Consider the following 18,287-nt stretch of genomic DNA (forward strand, 5'->3'; position numbering starts at 1 on the left):
CCATGGTTTTACACACAAAGGAATGGCACATACATAAAGCAGATGATACCATGGTCTTACACACAAAGGAATGGTACATACATAAAGCAGATGATACCATGGTCTTACACACAAAGGAATGGTACATACATAAAGCAGCATGGTACCATGGTTTTACACACAAAGGAATGGTACATACATAAGGCAGATGATACCATGGTCTTACACACAAAGGAATGGTACATACATAAAGCAGCATGGTACAATGGTCTTACACAGAAAGGAATGGAACATACATAAAGCAGCATGGTACAATGGTCTTACACACAAAGGAATGGTACATACATAAAGCAGCATGGTACAATGGTCTTACACACAAAGGAATGGAACATACATAAAGCAGCATGGTACAATGGTCTTACACACAAAGAAATGGAACATACATAAAGCAGATGATACCATGGTCTTACATACAAAGGAATGGTACATACATAAAGCAGCATGGTACAATGGTCTTACACACAAAGGAATGGTACATACATAAAGCAGCATGGTACCATGGTTTTACATACAAAGGAATGGTACATACATAAAACATAAAGCAGCATGGTAGAATGGTCTTACATACAAAGGAAAGGTACATACATAAAGCAGATGATACCATGGTCTTACATACAAAGGAATGGTAAATACATAAAGCAGCATGGTACAATGGTCTTACACACAAAGGAATGGCACATACATAAAGCAGCATGGTACCATGGTTTTACACACAATGGAATGGTTCATACATAAAGCAGCATGGTACAATGGTCTTACACACAAAGGAATGGTACATACATAAAGCAGCATGGTACAATGGTCTTACACACAAAGGAATGGTACATACATAAAGCAGGTGATACCATGGTCTTACATACAAAGGAATGGTACATACATAAAGCAGCATGGTACAATGGTCTTACACACAAAGGAATGGTACATACATAAAGCAGATGATACCATGGTCTTACACACAAAGGAAAGGTACATACATAAAGCAGCATGATACCATGGTCTTACACACAAAGGAATGGTACATACATAAAGCAGCATGGTACCATGGTTTTACACACAAAGGAATGGTACATACATAAAGCAGCAAGGTACTATGGTCTTACACACAAAGGAATGGTACATACATAAAGCAGCATGGTACCATGGTCTTACACACAAAGGAAAGGTACATACATAAAGCAGATGATACCATGGTCTTATACACAAAGGAATGGTACATACATAAAGCAGCATGGTACAATGGTCTTACACACAAAGGATTTAACAGATTACTATTGAGATAATTCTGTTATAGTAAATTATTCTGTTATCTGAGATAATTCTGTTATAGCAGACCATTCTGTTATCTGAGATAATTCTGTCACAGCAGATCATTATGTTATCTGGGATTATTTTGTTATAGTATACTGTTCAGAAGTTATTCATTTAAAGCAGATTATTCCGTTACAGCAGATTCTTCTGAGCTTATTCCGTTATAACATAGCTTAAGACAGTAAACATTTATAAAATACAACAAAATAGAAATTGCTTACCAAATTGAAGACACCAAAAAAATTATGTTCCCTTTTGGTATATCGTTTTGCCTGTTTTGGAAATTGGATCCCAACCATACGTTTCTTTGTTTTGCACGCACATTTGTACCACATTACACTATCGTAGCCTCCATGTCTCTAACTACAAATTTTTTGCCTTTTAACTTTTGACAGTGAAAAACAAAAACGTTTAATTTTAATATCACTAGAGCGATGTTTTCTGTTAAAGTGAATGTGTTTATAAAATACATCTATATTGTATCTAGCACGAATTCAAACAATACAATGTGGTTTGTGAAAACAATTTGTACAGCAAATATCCAATATAATATCATCCAGAACAAAAACAACGGTGTCATTTAAAACTCGCATAAATATCATACATGAGATATAAACATCACAATATCACTGTAACGATATACTTTATTTGTTAATTCCAACAAAACAAAAACTACATGCACTTTTTAAAATTCTGTTTTCCCCTTTGATACTGGTACAACAACTTTTATCTGTACAACAAAACCAAATCTTTTTTACTCATTTTAATTTGTGTTTGAGTCATTTTGATTATCCAGTTTTAGTAAGTCCAATTAAACAAAAGATTTTTCACATGGAAAAAAATAAAGTTACGCCTCCTGTGGTATTAAGTTTATCAGAATTAGGCACCTGTTTTTCCACTGTATTTAGTCGGAAATACTTACTGACGTGTCAGTGAGAGTAAATAATGCTACACGATCGGACGTGTTTTAATCTTACTGTGTGTTGATATTCAAAACATTTGTAATCAAATGGATTTTTATGGAAGTTAAACAGAAATGAATAATATGAAAATCGAAAAGTGAAAGTTTATAAAGCTGTTTCGATCATTTTGGACACAGTGGGTATTAACATATTATGGTCAATCAATCGAGAACAACTAAGACAATTTCTATAAGTTGGATGAAATATAATGCTAACCTAATAATTCAAAGGTTAAAGTCAATACTTTGAATTAAAGTTCTACATTTCATTGTATTTAATATGATTTACCTGTAATATCGTTCTTGTTAGACCTCTGTCGAAATGGTGCACCTTTCACGCGTCTTTTAAACAAAATAATACATTTTCTCTATTCAGTTTTTAAGTTTACTTAACGAATAACGGTCTCTGTATTTGCTTCTAAAGATGTGTGTTCATAAAATGAGTTAAGTTGTCATGTTTAAGGAGACTGAATCATGTTGCAATTGAAAATACATATACAGTGTTATGTGTTAATTCAAGAAATGGAGAGGAAATACATGTCAGTCAGTAAAAAAAATTTGGTTTGCATTAAAATTGTGCTAACGGAACTGTGCTGTTTTGATTTGGATGTTTATATATTGATTTTTTTCGTTCAGATTCGTCGTAATTAATGACTCAGGCCCTCAGCTTTCGTGTGTCGCACTGAGCGTCGGGTGTAAACATTTCAAGAAACACCATTTTTTTTTTCATTTAACATAGTTACTGTATTTCAGAATTATATCTGGAAGTAATAATGATAATAACCAAAAGCTTCTCTCAGTATCTGTATTATTATATTAAATATATGTCTCGCTACGTGTCAACTCTGTTTAGGCTAGAAGCATTTATAGAAGCTTAGTTGCTGAATAAATGCTGTTGTTGTTGTTGAAGTTGTAAGCAATGCTTGTACAGGTTCAAACGTCTAGACTGAGAGAAAGAATACAAACAACAAAAAATGCAAACTTACAATGGATGAGGTAACACTCTAAAAAGGTAGAGACCAATATTTTAAAAAAAAAATGTGATGTTCACTGATGAACAGTAATAATTGAACTGTTCAATGTTCGTGAACTTGGTAGGAAAATAGATGTTAAATTCATCATTCATGACGCAAACGAATTTTTGTATGAATCTTCCAGCTACTGTAGCACAAACAGTTTTTTTTTTTTTCAATTATAGTAACTTTGCTTCCGAATGTTTTCTGCTTTCAGCGACGCCTTGCCTTTTTTTTCAATATACACCTATACGGATAATGCAAGATAATTTCTTCATAAATTTCAGTAAATTATGTTTAATCGCTTCCAATGGTTTATTGTCTTTCCGATTTCACCGCCTATGTGTGTAATACGATCAAGTTTAAATTTATTACTGACTAGCCGCTCAGTGCGTAATGATATAGCGGTCTATATTTGTCGTATATTAACTTGTCGATGATTAAACTATCTAACCGGACTGTCAATCACAAAAATGGGTAAAATAATAATCATAAAAAGTTTAAGAGGCAGTTAAGCAGTGCTACTATGCCATATATTATTTTCATAAATGCTTCTCGATTATGGCAGATTTATTGAAGAGGCGAAAGCCGGTTGTATAAAAATATTACTTCGTCTATATATAACTGTTTATAACAACTTCACGTTTTTGAAGGATACTAACATTGCGGTTGGTAGAATTGCGACCATGTAAAACTTTCCCCAAAGTGTGGTTCTCTCAGCGAATTACGATGCAATTTTTAATTTTTAGTCGTTTAAGGTAGTTCAACATGTGCGGATTAAAGAAAGTCTGCAACATACAACGTTAAGACAAATAAAAAAAACATCAGAACGCTCGTGTACTTGTTTTTTTTCTCTAATTCAAAAATTGTGAAAATTAAATGCTTTAATTATTTAACGTTATGTAGATACAACCTAACATTTTAAGTATAATTCAAGTATAATCCGGAACTACTCGACAAGTGTATTCAAATCAAAATCAAGGAAGGTAAATAATATGTGAAAGTTGTATGCTATTTATACAAATTTTAGACAGATTGAATCAAGCTATTGACATGACTATTTTAAAGAAACTGTGACACCCCTGTTTAAGGCAGCTGTGACATCCCTGCTTTAATGTAGCTGTGACATCCATGCTTTAAGGTGATTGTTACATTCCTGCTTTAATGTAGTTGTGACATCCCTGCTTTAATGTTGTTGTGACATCCATGCTTTAATGTAGTTGTGACATCCCTGCTTTAATGTAGTTGTGACATCCCTGCTTTAAGGTAACTGTGACAGCCCTGCTTTAAGGTGGCCGTGACTTCTTTAATGTAGTTGTGACATCCCCGTTTTAATGTAGCTGTGGAATCCCTGCTTTAATGTAGTTGTGACACCCCTGCTTTAATGTAGTTGTGACATCCCTGCTTTAAGGTAACTGTGACAGCCCTGCTTTAATGTGGCCGTGACATTCCTTCTTTAATGTAGTTGTGACATCCCTGTTTTAATGTAGCTGTGGCATCCCTGCTTTAACGTAGCTGTGACATCCCTGCTTTAATGTAGCTGTGACATCCCTTCTTTAAGGTAGTTGTGACATCCCAGCTTTAAGGTAACTGTGACATCCCTGCTTTAAGGTGAATGTGACATTCCTTCTTTAATGTAGTTGTGACATCCCTGCTTTAAGATAGTTATGCATGTTTATTTAACCGGAAATCACGGATACACATCAAGATGCTTGAATGTTTGATAAATCAAGGCAAACCAAATATTACTTTTCAGACTTCACATTTGTGAAGAATTTCTGTAGGGCAGTTTTCATTCTATACACAAAAATGCCATCCTAAATTGTGATTTTCTCATGATAGATAACCATTATGAAAACGTGCTTGAGGTCCAAGTTTTCTTGTTGTTAAGTTTGTCCGTTAAAAACCAAGCAATGAAACACACGACTGTCTATCTTATTGCCTTAATGTTGATTATATTCCCAGACAATATACTTGTTAAGTCAAATTCTGCTAAGTAGAATAAATTTTGACCCGAACATGCAGAATTACCTTGATACGACCTAATATGAACCGGCTGTGCTAATTTTCAACAATGTCATAAACGGAACGTTGTCAAGTTCCCTCATAGTATTTGATATTTTGTAAATAATAGAAGAAAAGCCGAATAAAAGTGAAGTACCGTCCGGATTGTCTGTGTGTTTGTCAAATAATGCATGACCAAACAGAAAGTTATAAATCTTTTAAGAAAATATTTTTCGTGTCATACTGTTAGTGGTGAGGAAAATTTTTAACTTTATCGTTTATTGTCCGCACTTTATACAATGGCCCTCAACTTATTGTACACTTTCTAAAGCAATATTTGGTCAAGGGATTTTAAGGATATGCACAAATCGTACTAACTATCTAAAGGTATTCTAGACTTAAATTTCATATTTGAAAATATCAACAAAAAGTTAACAAGTTAATCTGTGTTAACAGTACTATGCATTAGTTTAAAAATAATGCACATTGAATACATGTATAATAACTTAACACAGTAAAAATGTGTACATTACTAAATACTGAAAGCATTTAAGATACATATGACATTATGGATGTAGCTTTTCATACACAATTCATTTCTAAACTGAATAAAATATAATACATGTGATATGTGATGAGGGTTTTCTACATTTGAAGTAAATATCTACAGGTGAAGTATTTTAGTCAGGTAAAATTGGGCATTGGACATCTTTAATAGCTTTAGTAGAAAAGCGCTAGTCTTATTTCTTTTCATAATTCATTTTTTTTTCTGTACTTACAACCAGTACAAGCAGCTTCATTATCATAAAAACACACACAATAAAATGAAATTGAGCCACGCCATGAGAAAACCAGCATAGTGCATTTGCGAACAGCAAGGATTCAGACCAGCCTGCGCACCCGGGCAGTCTGGTCAGGATCCTTGTTGTTCGCTAGTGGTTTCTCTAATTGCAATAGGCTTTAAAGCGAACAGAATGTATCCTGACCAGACTGCGCGGATGCGCACGCTGGTCTGGATCCATGCTGTTCGCCAATGCACAATGTTGGTTTTCTCATGGTGCGGCTCATTTTTTATTCCAACTTTGTTTCATATGACATAATTTGCAATCCAGGTGGCTTACGGAAAGTCAGTTATTCTACCCAGGTGCCCACACATAACTGAAGCAAGTCTGGAGGGGCACCTTATGTCTCAATCAATCATCAAAACATGTAAAATAAACAACAACAACAATGGCAAAGAAACAGACAAAAGGAAAGAAAAGAAGAAAAAAGTAAAAGAAAATAGAAAAAGAAAAGAAAAGAAAAGAAAAGAAAAATAAAACAACATAATTTGTGTGTTAGTAGAAAAATGATTAACAATAAGTACAGTTACATAATTGAACGACAAAAATACGTGCATCATACTTATTAGCTCAACACAAATACTAGTAGCACGATATTATGCTTAAAACCAACACAAAAAAACATGCTAAGCATCGACAAACTGTTTAAATGATTATATTCATGCTTTCATTTAACGTTTGAAAAGTGTGCTTTGTAAGAGGCGACTCGCAAATGATATTTTTGTTTACTGCAAAGAGGGACCTTTTTGAAAATGTCAGGATCGAATTGAAAAGAAGTCTGATAATAGCAATACATTTGTAAAGCATTATTAATTTTAAATCATTCTATATTATTTTTTCTCAGTATTTTTCTCAACTGATTTTCGTGGAGTAGCTATGTAGGTAACGTATGTATACACTTTCGCAGTTGTGCGAAGTGTTTGAGAATGATACTGAGAACAGAAGAAAGCACTCATGTTTCTGTCTTCGACGCTCTTTATCTTGTAAAAAATCTGTAAAGTAATAAGATTCCTGCCTGAACCGCATGTACGATATAAGTCACGTGGTTGGCCATCCCGTGTTTATTCCGAAAACTGGATAACACGAAATAAATTATAGCATTCGAATGAAATGATCATATCATCTTACAGGGATACTGAAGAAAGTTTTGCGTCGTTCGGAAAAAAGCAATATTTTTCAACTTTTTCCATTTGCTATTTTTCAAATTTTTTGTTCTTGTTAAAATAGGGAGCGCTGCGTGGAGCCTGTGAGCTATATTTGTCGACTATAAAACTGTATATAGCTTACACTGTATACAGCTCACCGTAAGCTGTTTACATCAAGATGGTGCAAATCCACGTTTATATGTAACTCATTTTTAATTGGTTGTAATCAGGAATCAACAATGTCATTATTGAACACAACTTTATCACCACCGTCGCCAACAACATCATCATTATAATCATCATTATTATATTCGTCGGCATTACAACCATCAGCAGAGCAACAACAGTAGCAGTCGCAGCATGATCTCTGCCACCACCACAACAACGTAATCATCTTTTTTTCTAACGATCATCACAGTTGCTAGCATATTTACAGACGTCCCCACAGATGTGCACCGCTCCCCAGGTCATTTATTTTCGACCGTGCGTTTCTTTTCGAAGATGTATATCTTGGGACATGAAGTTTTCAACAACTGGACATGCACTCAGACAACAGGTGATTATCAAATATATTATCATGTAAGAAACATAGTTTCAAACCAAAACATGTAAGTCATCGTCAAAATCATCCTAGTTATGTGAATCTTAGCATCATCATCATAATCGTTATGTGAAACATAACATCATCCTTATGTTAAACATAGCATCATCATCACCATTATATAAAACATATCATCATCATAATCATCACATGTGAAACATAACATCATCATCATCATCATCATCATCTCCATCACGTGTGAAACATATATCTACTGCTCCTATTACTGTTGCTCCTACAACTCTGAACTCCTACTTTTGCTACTACTTCTGCTACTTCTGCTGCTGCTGCTGCTAGCACCACAATTACGACAACGACGATGCCGACGACGATGATAATGATCACAATTATGTTTAATACTGACCATGTAAGCTATATACATGAAGACAACAGACCTATCTGAAAAGCACACGTGTATATACGGCGCAAGGTCTATACGGCGTAAGAGCACCATTCTCTCATGCATAGTATGGTATTGCTTTTACCCATCTATGCTTGCATTCCACGGTCAAACTTTTATTCTATTAACGTAGGGTAGAAACTTCTTGAATGCTTAATTTGTCCACCTAAGCCCATATTAACTCCATTCCGCCATTGCTATATAACAGTTAGTTTATTAAGTTTTGTAAACGTTGAGAAATACTGTATCAAATTTCAAAACTTATTTACTTTTTCGATTGTAGTACTTCAGTTTGCCCCTAACTTTATAATTACCATTACCAGTTACTTTATGCACCGTTAGATTACAATGTACGGGTATACATTATCAAGTTAACAGATCTGCACTTTATGGACTCGTTAGCAAAAATTGGGCTTGATTGACAGATGGCAAAGGGGCTTACCCCGGGGATATAAAACGTCATGGGTCCCTTTGTTTTTATAGGCCGTTTCTGGTTATAAGATATCCTGTGCAATAATGGGGTTGATTGTATGAATTTGTTCAGCATGTATACATTGAAAAACTTGCGGATGACTGCAAATCTTACACAGATAAAAAATGGATTTACTTATTGTTCTTTCCACCTACCTGGTTAGCTCAAACGATAAAGCACTGCCATCCAGTCGGGAGATGTAGGTTCGAAACTCGAGCGAGGCTTACATTCTCTCGGGTATCATTGACTAAAGACCTTACTTCCTTCATTCTTCACCTTTTATTTATGTTGGAAATTGTCAGTTAGGCACAGAGTTCAGTACTGTACTTTTAACGATTACTAAGCTATACTTCGTGCTTAATATTTCCTATATCTGTGTAATCAGTGTAATATTTTATGTATATGAGCCGCGCCATGGGAAAACCAACATAGTGGCTTTGCGACTAGCATGGATCCAGACCAGCCTGCGCATCCGCGCAGTCTGGTCAGGATCCATTCTGTTCGCTAACGGGTTCTCTAATTGCAGTAGGCTTTAAAAGCGAACAGCATGGATCCTGACCAGACTGCGCGGATGCTACAGTTTTCTCATGGCACGGCTCATATGTTGATGAACTTTAACATGTATGACTAACAACAGATATAACTTCAGTTTAGGAGTTAAGTGCATGCTGACTGCCGTGACTGAAACACATGCGCTGACAAAAACCGTCTGTGAAGACGGAACAAACACACTTTCTACAGGTTAAGCGTTGCGAGGGGCTGGGGAGTGGGGGTGGGAGGGGGCGGGGTGTTAATCACAAGAAGACAGGGTAATGATATAGGACCTATTTCCTGATACTTACTCTTTACAGCATTTTTAAAAGAAGCTTAAAATTTCAGATGAGATGTCTTTAAAAGTGACATGAACAAGTAAGCATTTACAATAACTATGTAAACGTGGTATATAGATAAAGATAATTTCCTTCTATTTTACATAAAGCGTTTTAAAAGTAAACTGTGTTACAAACGCAGTAGATATTGTGTATAGACATTTCATAGACTAAGCACACACTGTTACGTGAAAAAAAATGTTTCAAGAAACATGCAATATCACTTTGGTTTTACTTTTCATTTACAACATATAACAAAATGAAAGTAGTTTCTAAAATTCTAAATATTTGCCATATTAAAATTAGAATAATATAAGTTCTCAAGACGGGATAGGACAGGAAACGTTGACTCAGATAAAATAAACCCCAAAATAATCCCAGATGCAGAATGTAATTTTTGCGTGGTAACTTTAGTGTGTCATGCCGGGCGTATAGTATTGCGTTTTGCGGAAACAATAGAGTCTATGCCCTAAATAATTAATTTGAATTTGATTGTGGAACAGAACCCCCTTTGCTAGTTGTCGTAATTGATATGTGTGTGAAATTAAGGGCGATTAAAAACAAGTTTTTATAAACAGAGCGAAGGATAAATATGTATTAGATGTAAGCTTGCCGAGACTGAAAGTGTAAAGATTGACGATTTTGAACATTTTGACATTTGTAACAATTAAGCTATTCACTACTGTTTTCAAATCACGCCAGTCCGAGACCTCGATTAAAATCGCATAAATTTGATAAAGGTCGCATTTTCTATAATATTTTTGTCATTGAAAGTAAGTCTTGATCGAATAGCCTGATTGGAAATACCATTAGATCAAAAATTATTTGAAATATTATGATTTTTCGATTGCGGCAATAAGATAAGCCGTAATTATGGCCGCCGACATTGAGTTTTCGAACCCGAATCATAAAATCTACAGAAAAGTTTTCTCGGTGATTAATTCGATAAATTCGTTTATTTCAAAATGTATTGAATGCTGTGAAATGAGTCAACATACCTTTAAACAAAAAACGAATCTAGATGAATTGACCGATAAGTCAAAAAGTAACCGATAACATTCTTCTCGTCAAATACCGCAAAATAAAGGGAAATGGACCCCAAGGACCGAAAACTATGAAAAAGTACTTCTGTCACAATTTTATGAAGGTTTAGTTTGTTTTGATGGGCTTTTGATCAGCACACAAGTAAGATTCTTTGGCGACTTCATTGCAAGACATTACAAAACGGACTTTGAAATGAATGCATAAAAAAGTCACTTTCGATTTCGCACTTCATAAAATATAAACAGATTAATATTCGCGAAGGTTTGATTTTCGCTAAATATTCACTAATATTTGCGATCAGAGCGACATTCGAATTCAAAGCTCACGTGAATATTAGATTGTTTCTCAAAGTAGATAACTTCAGGAAGCACGAAGTTGCAACAACTCGAATAGATATTACATGCTTAACTTGGAAAAGCCCTGACTTCATCCAATGAATTTCCTGACAAGCACTTGTTTAACACTTAAATTCCGCTAATATTCGCGATGTTTATCCCTCACATATTAAAAATCGTTGCGAGAAATGAATGACAAGATCACTTGTTATATCAAAATGCATTTCGGTTTCCATTTCAACAACATCGCGGGTTCAACATTCCGCGATAAAATCAGGGCAAATGCTTGAAATAAAAATAGCGCGAATTTTAAATGTTTTATAGCCTGTCTAATGCATGTCTACAGTAAAAAAAAAAAAAACGTCTTATAACCGTCATAGACGATTGACCCCGACACCTTTGTATTAAGGCACCGACAAAAATACAAATATAAACAAAGGCAATACGTGTCAAAATCTATTGAACTATAGTACGAACAAACATTAACTCTGACACGAGCTTTGAAACAATAGCTAATGTGTTAATTCGAATTACGGTAATTACCGATCGAATATTTGTGATAAAGAAAGATTAAACTGCCATTCACATTTCATTACAGCGTCAACATGACAAATTCTTGAATTTCCGAACGCGTGCATGATTTTTTTATTTAGATGCCATGAATTATTTATTGCTTCAATTGTTGTATTATTTTGTCAAAAATCATAATTAATTTTGATAAGAAATGAATTAATTAAATATGAATGGATCGACGTACAGATTACATAAAAACGTAAAATAATCATTATTTGGTAAGGCGAAGACAGGTTGGATATTTAATAATGTATAGACCGTATTTATGGTAGCTATTTTACTACGGTTTGATGTTAGGACCATTGTAAAGCTGCGTTGCCAAATGCGACGACAAGAGGCGACGACAGGCACGATTACGAGGGTAAGACAGAAAGTGTACGATAGTACGTTATGAGGCGCAAGGATACGACACCTTGTAAAGTATTATGTTCTTGAGCTCCGTTTAATAACCTCACTATGAGCAAATTCTTTAAATGGATCAGGCTGTCAACTTCTCATGTAACTCTGAGGCCCAGACATAATTACATAACCATACTATGACAGCTGGATGAAATCTACATCTACATCTACGGTGTACTGCCCGACAATCAATTCTGATTGTAACTGGGGAGCGCTTGTCTAGGACAGACTATTAAAAGATGAGCCAGCTCATTAGGTGCAAAGTTAAAAAAAACGACAATTATTAAGATTAAAAACAAAGCAGCTTTGAAAGTGACAGCCGACGTTGTACGTAAGGCAGCCTTGAAAGTGTCTGCCGACGTTGTACGTAAAACAGTTTTGAAAGCGGCTGCCGACGTTGTACGTTAGCAGCTTTGAAAGTGTCCCCCGACATTGTACGTAAAGCAGCACAAACGTTGTACGTAAAGCAGCTTTAAAAATGTCTGCCAACGTTGTACGTAAAGCAGCTTTAGACACTGGTTGCCGACATTGTACGTAAAGCAGCCCCGGCGTCGTAAGCAATGCAGCTTTCAAAGTGTCTGCAAACGTTGTACGTAAAGCAGCTTTGAAAGTGGCCGCCGACGTTGCACGTAAAGCAGCTTTGAAAGTGGCTACCTACGTTGTACGTAAAGAAGCACCGACATTGTACGTAAGCAGCTTTGAAAGTGTCTGCCAACGTTGTATGTAAAGCAGCTTTGAAAGTGACTTAGACGTTGTACGTAAAGCAACTTTGAAAGATGCAACCTACCTTTACGTAAAGTAGTACTGACATTGTACGTAAAGCAGCTTTGGAAGTGTCTGCCGACATGGTAAGCGAAGCAGCTTTAAAAGTGACTGCGGACGTTGTACGTAAAGCAGCTTAAAAAAGTAACTGCAGACGTTAAAACAGCTTTGAAAGTGTCTGCCAACGTTGTATGTAAAGCAGCTTTGAAAGTTACTTCCGACGTTGTACGTAAAGCAGCTTTGAAAGAAGCTACCTACGTCTACGTACCGACGTACGTAAAGCAGCTTTGGAAGTGTCTGCCGACGTGGTAAGCGAAGCATTTTTAATAGTGATTGCGGACGTTGTACGTAAATCAACTTAAAAAGTAACTGCGGACGTTGTACGTAAAGCAGCTTTGAAAGTGTCTTCCGACGTCGTACGTAAAACAGCTTTAAAAGTGACTGTGGACGTTGTACTAAAAGCAGCTTTAAAAGTGACTGCGGATGTTGTACGTAAAGCAGCTTTGAAAGTGGCTGCCGACGTTTTACGTAAACCAGCACCGACATTATACGTAAATCAGCTTTGATATTGTCCGCTGACGTTGTAAGTAAAGCAGCTTTGAAAGTGTCTGCCGACATGGTACGTAAAGCAGTTTTGAAAGTGTCTACATACGATGTACGTAAATCAGCACCGACATTGTACGTAAATCAGCTTTGAAAGTGTCTGCCGACGTTTTACGTGAAGCAGCTTTGAAAGTTTCTGCCAACGTTGTACGTAATGCAGCCATGACAGTGTCTGCCGACGTTGTCCGAAAAGAAGCACCAACATTGTATATAAAGCAGCTTTGAAAGTGTCTGCCGACGTTGTACGTGAAGCATCTTTGAAAGTGTCTGCCGACGTTGTACGTAACGCAGCTTTGAATGTGGCTACCGACGTTGTACGTTAAGCAGCTCTGAAAGTGGCTGCCGACCTTGTACGTAAAGCAGCATCGATATTGTACGTAAAGCAGCTTTTAAAGTGTCTGCCGACGTTGAACGTAAAGCAGCTTTGAAAGTGTGTGTCGATGTTGTACGTAAAGCAGCTTTGAAAGTGGCTGCCGACGTTGTACTTAAAGCAGCACCAACGTTTAACGAAAAACAGCTTTGAAAGTGTTTGCCAACGTCTTACGTAAAGCAGCTTTGAAAGTGTCTTCCAACGTTGTACGTAAAGCAGCTTTGAAAGTGTCTGCCGACGTTGTACGTAAAGCAGCACCGATATTGTACGTAAAGCATCTTTGAAAGTGTCTGCCGACGTTGTCCGAAAAGCAGCACCAACATTGTATATAAAGCAGCTTTGAAAGTGTCTGCCGACGTTGTACGTGAAGCATCTTTGAAAGTGTCTGCCGACGTTGTACGTAACGCAGCTTTGAATGTGGCTACCGACGTTGTACGTTAAGCAGCTCTGAAAGTGGCTGCCGACCTTGTACGTAAAGCAGCATCGATATTGTACGTAAAGCAGTTTTTAAAGTGTCTGCCGACGTTGAACGTAAAGCAGCTTTGAAAGTGTTTGCCAACGTCTTACGTAAAGCAGCTTTGAAAGTGTCTTCCAACGTTGTACGTAAAGCAGCTTTGAAAGTGTCTGCCGACGTTGTACGTAAAGCAGCACCGATATTGTACGTAAAGCATCTTTGAAAGTGTCTGCCAACGTTGAACGTAAAGCAGCTTTGGAAGTGTCTACCAACGTTGAACGTAAAGCAGCTTTGAAACTGTCTGCCGATGTTGTACATAAAACAGCACCGACATTGTACGTAAAGCAGTTTGCAAGTGTCTGCCGACGTTGTCCGTAAAGCAGCTTTGAAAGTGGCTGCCGACATTGTACGTAAAACAGTTTTGAAAGTGGCTACCTACGTTGTACATAAAGCAGCATGGACATTGTACGTAAAGCAGTTTTGAAAAAGTCTGCGGACGTTGTACGTAAAGCAGCTATGAAAGTTTCTGCCGACGTTGTACGAAAAGCAGCACCAACGTTTTACGTAAAGCAGATTTGAAAGTGTCTGCCGACTTTGTACGTTAAGCAGCTTTGAAAGTGCCTGCAGACGTTTTAGATAAAGTAGCTTTGAAAGTGTCTGCCAACGTTGTACGTAAAGCAGCTTTGAAAGTGTCTACCAACGTTTTACATTGAGAAGCTTTGAAAGTGGCTTACGACTTTGTACATGAAGCAGCTTTGAATGTGGCTACCTACGTTGTACGTAAAGCAGCTTTGAAAGTGCCTACCAACGATTTACGTTGAACAGCTTTGAAAGTGGCTTATGAAGTTGTACGTAAAGCAGCTTTGAAAGTGGCTAACTACGTTGTACGTAAAGCAGTACTGTTATTGTACATAAAGCAGCTTTTGAAGTGGCTTACTACGTTGTACGTAAAGCAGCTTTGAAAGTGGCTACCTACGTTGTACGTAAAGCAGTACTGTTATTGTACATAAAACAGCTTTTGAAGTGGCTTACTACGTTGTACGTAAAGGAGTACCGTTATTGTATATAAAGCAGCTTTGAAAGTGGCTACCTACGTTGTACGTAAAGCAGTACTGTTATTGTACATAAAGCAGCTTTTAAAGTGGCTTACTACGTTGTACGTCAAGCAGTACCGTTATTGTACATAAAGCAGCGTTTGAAGTGGCTTACTACGTTGTACGTAAAGGAGTACCGTTATTGTACATAAAACAGCATTTGAAGTGGCTTACTACGTTGTACGTCAAGCAGTACCGTTATTGTATATAAAGCAGCGTTTGAAGTGGCTTACTACGTTGTACGTCAAGCAGTACCGTTATTGTATATAAAGCAGCGTTTGAAGTGGCTTACTACGTTGTACGTCAAGCAGTACCGTTATTGTATATAAAGCAGCTTTTGAAGTGGCTTACTACGTTGTACGTAAAGCAGTACCGTTATTGTATATAAAGCAGCTTTTGAAGTGGCTTACTACGTTGTACGTAAAGCAGTACCGTTATTGTATATAAAGCAGCTTTTGAAGTGGCTTACTACGTTGTACGTAAAGTAGTACCGTTATTGTATATAAAGCAGCTTTGAAAATGTCTACCGACGTTGTAAGTAAATCAGCACCTGGGTAATACCACCGAACTTCCGTAAGCCATCTGGGTGGCTTCCTCACATTAGGTTCGAATTCACATCGATGATGGGCAAGTGACTTGAAGTCAGCGACCTTAACCACTTGGCCACGAAAGCCCCTGATGCATACCTGTAAGAATAAGATTTTGTGCAAGCGCAAAGGTTTTTTCTTTTATTCTCAGCGGACAACAAGGTGATATCAACGTTAGTATATGTGCAGGTTGATCATGGTCTGCACTGTTCGCCATTCAGTCAGTATCTTTTTGGTAAGTACCCCTTTAGACAGTTAATGGCACAGTCCAAATTGAAAGAAATTTTCAGCGAACACCCCTTCAAATAATATACAGTGTAGGTACTGCCCAAATCAAATGACAGACCAGTTCATTTTCGAAATTTAACAGGGTGATGGTTAAAAACATCGTGACATAAATCTATACGGACGGAATTCCCCAATTTTCAAACACCTTGTGTGTCAAAAAATTAGTGATTGGTAAAATTTAACATCTGCTAATGGCATTATACAAACATATAAAATAACATTTTCATCCAAAAATATCGAACTTTTATTTTATTTTATCTCGTGGCCACGAAGTATAACTAAAACAAAATCGAATCTTAATTCGTAGCCACGAAATATAACTAAGAAAAAAATACGAAAACCGATTTTCGCTAATTCGTGGCCACGAAATATCAATAAGAAAAAGTCATAAAACAATTTTTGCTAATTCGTGGCCACGAAATATAAGTAAGAAAACATAAAAACAAACGATTTTTTGCGAATTCGTGACCACGAAATATAAGTGAAAAAACAACAACAGCAATAAAAAAAAAAAAATAAATAAATAAAAAAAAACAAAAAACAACAACAACAACAAAAACGTATTTTTTTTTCGAATTCGTGGCCACGAAATATAAGTAAGAAAAAAGAACGAAAAACAATTTTTGCTAATTAGCAAACATCGTTTTTTTGTTGTTGTTTTTTCTTAGTTATATTTCGTGGCCACGATTTAGCAAAACTCATTTTTCGTTTTTTTTTTCTTATTTATATTTTGTGGCCACGATTTAGCAAAAATCGTTTTTCGTTTGTTTTCTTACTTATATTTCGTGGCCACGATTTAGCAAAAATCGTTTTTCGTTTTTTTCTTACTTATATTTCGTGGCCACGATTTAGCAAAAAACGTTTTTCGTTTTTTTTCTTACTTATATTTCGTGGCCACGATTTAGCAAAAATCGTTTTTCGTTTTTTTTCTTACTTATATTTCGTGGCCACGATTTAGCAAAAAACGTTTTTCGTTTTTTTTTCTTACTTATATTTCGTGGCCACTATTTAGCAAAAATCGTTTTTTTTTTCTTACTTATATTTCGTGGCCACGATTTAGCAAAAAAACGTTGTTTTTTTGTGTTTTTTTTCTTAGTTATATTTCGTGTAAATGCTGAACAGCAAAATTTATAGTTGCATTTAACATGGTCTATCATTCTTATCTTTTCTTTATTATTTTGCATACAAATTTGCTGTAGTGCTAACGTATGTACTGTGTATTCGTAGGAATAAATGTATATAATAAACTATAACCATGTGCCCTGTAAATATAAAACTTAAGGTTCACAGAAATCAGGACGGTACATTCTCGTTTAACTGAAATTTATGGTTCATGTAACAATTGTTTTAAGGTATGTTTTTATTATACAGCTCCTTGTGCGCCTCTAGTAGTAATGAAAATGCCAACATTCGTTTAAAATTTACAATGTCGTAAAAGAGCGACACTAAGTTAAAAAATTTATATCCATGATACTTTTACAATCTGATCACCTCGGCCTTTATGCTACGCAAGAGAGTACTGTTTGGTGAATACGGAAATACCCGATGTTTCACGATTGATACTTCTATTCCGTTCCACCACTACATGCTACCGTCACTGTTTGCGGTACGATACTACGATGCTAAAGTCGAGATTCCGAAACTACAATGGTAGAATGTCGAAAGCATGACGACGTAAACACTAACACTAACTTCCTCACATTAGAAATTGCAATGGTGAAAAGTCGAGATTATTTCATACTTTCATCACCGTAATTTCGACTTTTCACCATCGTAGTTTCGTCGTTTCGACTTATCAACATCCAGGTTTCGTTGTTTTTAATCTTTACCATCGATCGTAATTTCGACTTTTCACCATGTTACTTTCGACTTTTCGACATCATTATATCGCTGCGCACTGGTCTGTTTTTCATTACACGAGATAGAACGTAATCATGTCGTCTGAAGATGAAGGTACTTTGTTACTGTTTCATTCGTCCATTGTTTAGAATCCTTCACGCATGTTTAACGGAAACGTGTACTAGTACGAAATCGCGACATCTCTGTAGTAACTAATATACATTATTTTACCAACAAACTCAGTAATTCGCAAACGAATCAGTGAGGAAAAACCATACGCCTCAC

The 18,287-nt window shown here is 36.2% G+C and overlaps 1 protein-coding gene across 1 annotated transcript in view; it reads right to left on the reverse strand.

The window, feature by feature from the left end:
- The window catches only part of LOC123539500 (frizzled-5-like), a 74,297-nt gene extending 72,106 nt beyond the window's left edge, over positions 1-2,191 (reverse strand). Inside the window, exon 1 of the mRNA XM_045324149.2 lies at positions 1,569-2,191. The gene's annotated coding sequence lies outside the window, so the exon portion shown is untranslated. The remainder of the gene's footprint in view (positions 1-1,568) is intronic.
- Between the last annotated feature and the right edge of the window lie 16,096 nt (positions 2,192-18,287).

Source organism: Mercenaria mercenaria, chromosome 18 (assembly GCF_021730395.1).
Source record: "Mercenaria mercenaria strain notata chromosome 18, MADL_Memer_1, whole genome shotgun sequence".
Classification (NCBI taxonomy): Eukaryota; Metazoa; Mollusca; class Bivalvia; order Venerida; family Veneridae; genus Mercenaria; species Mercenaria mercenaria.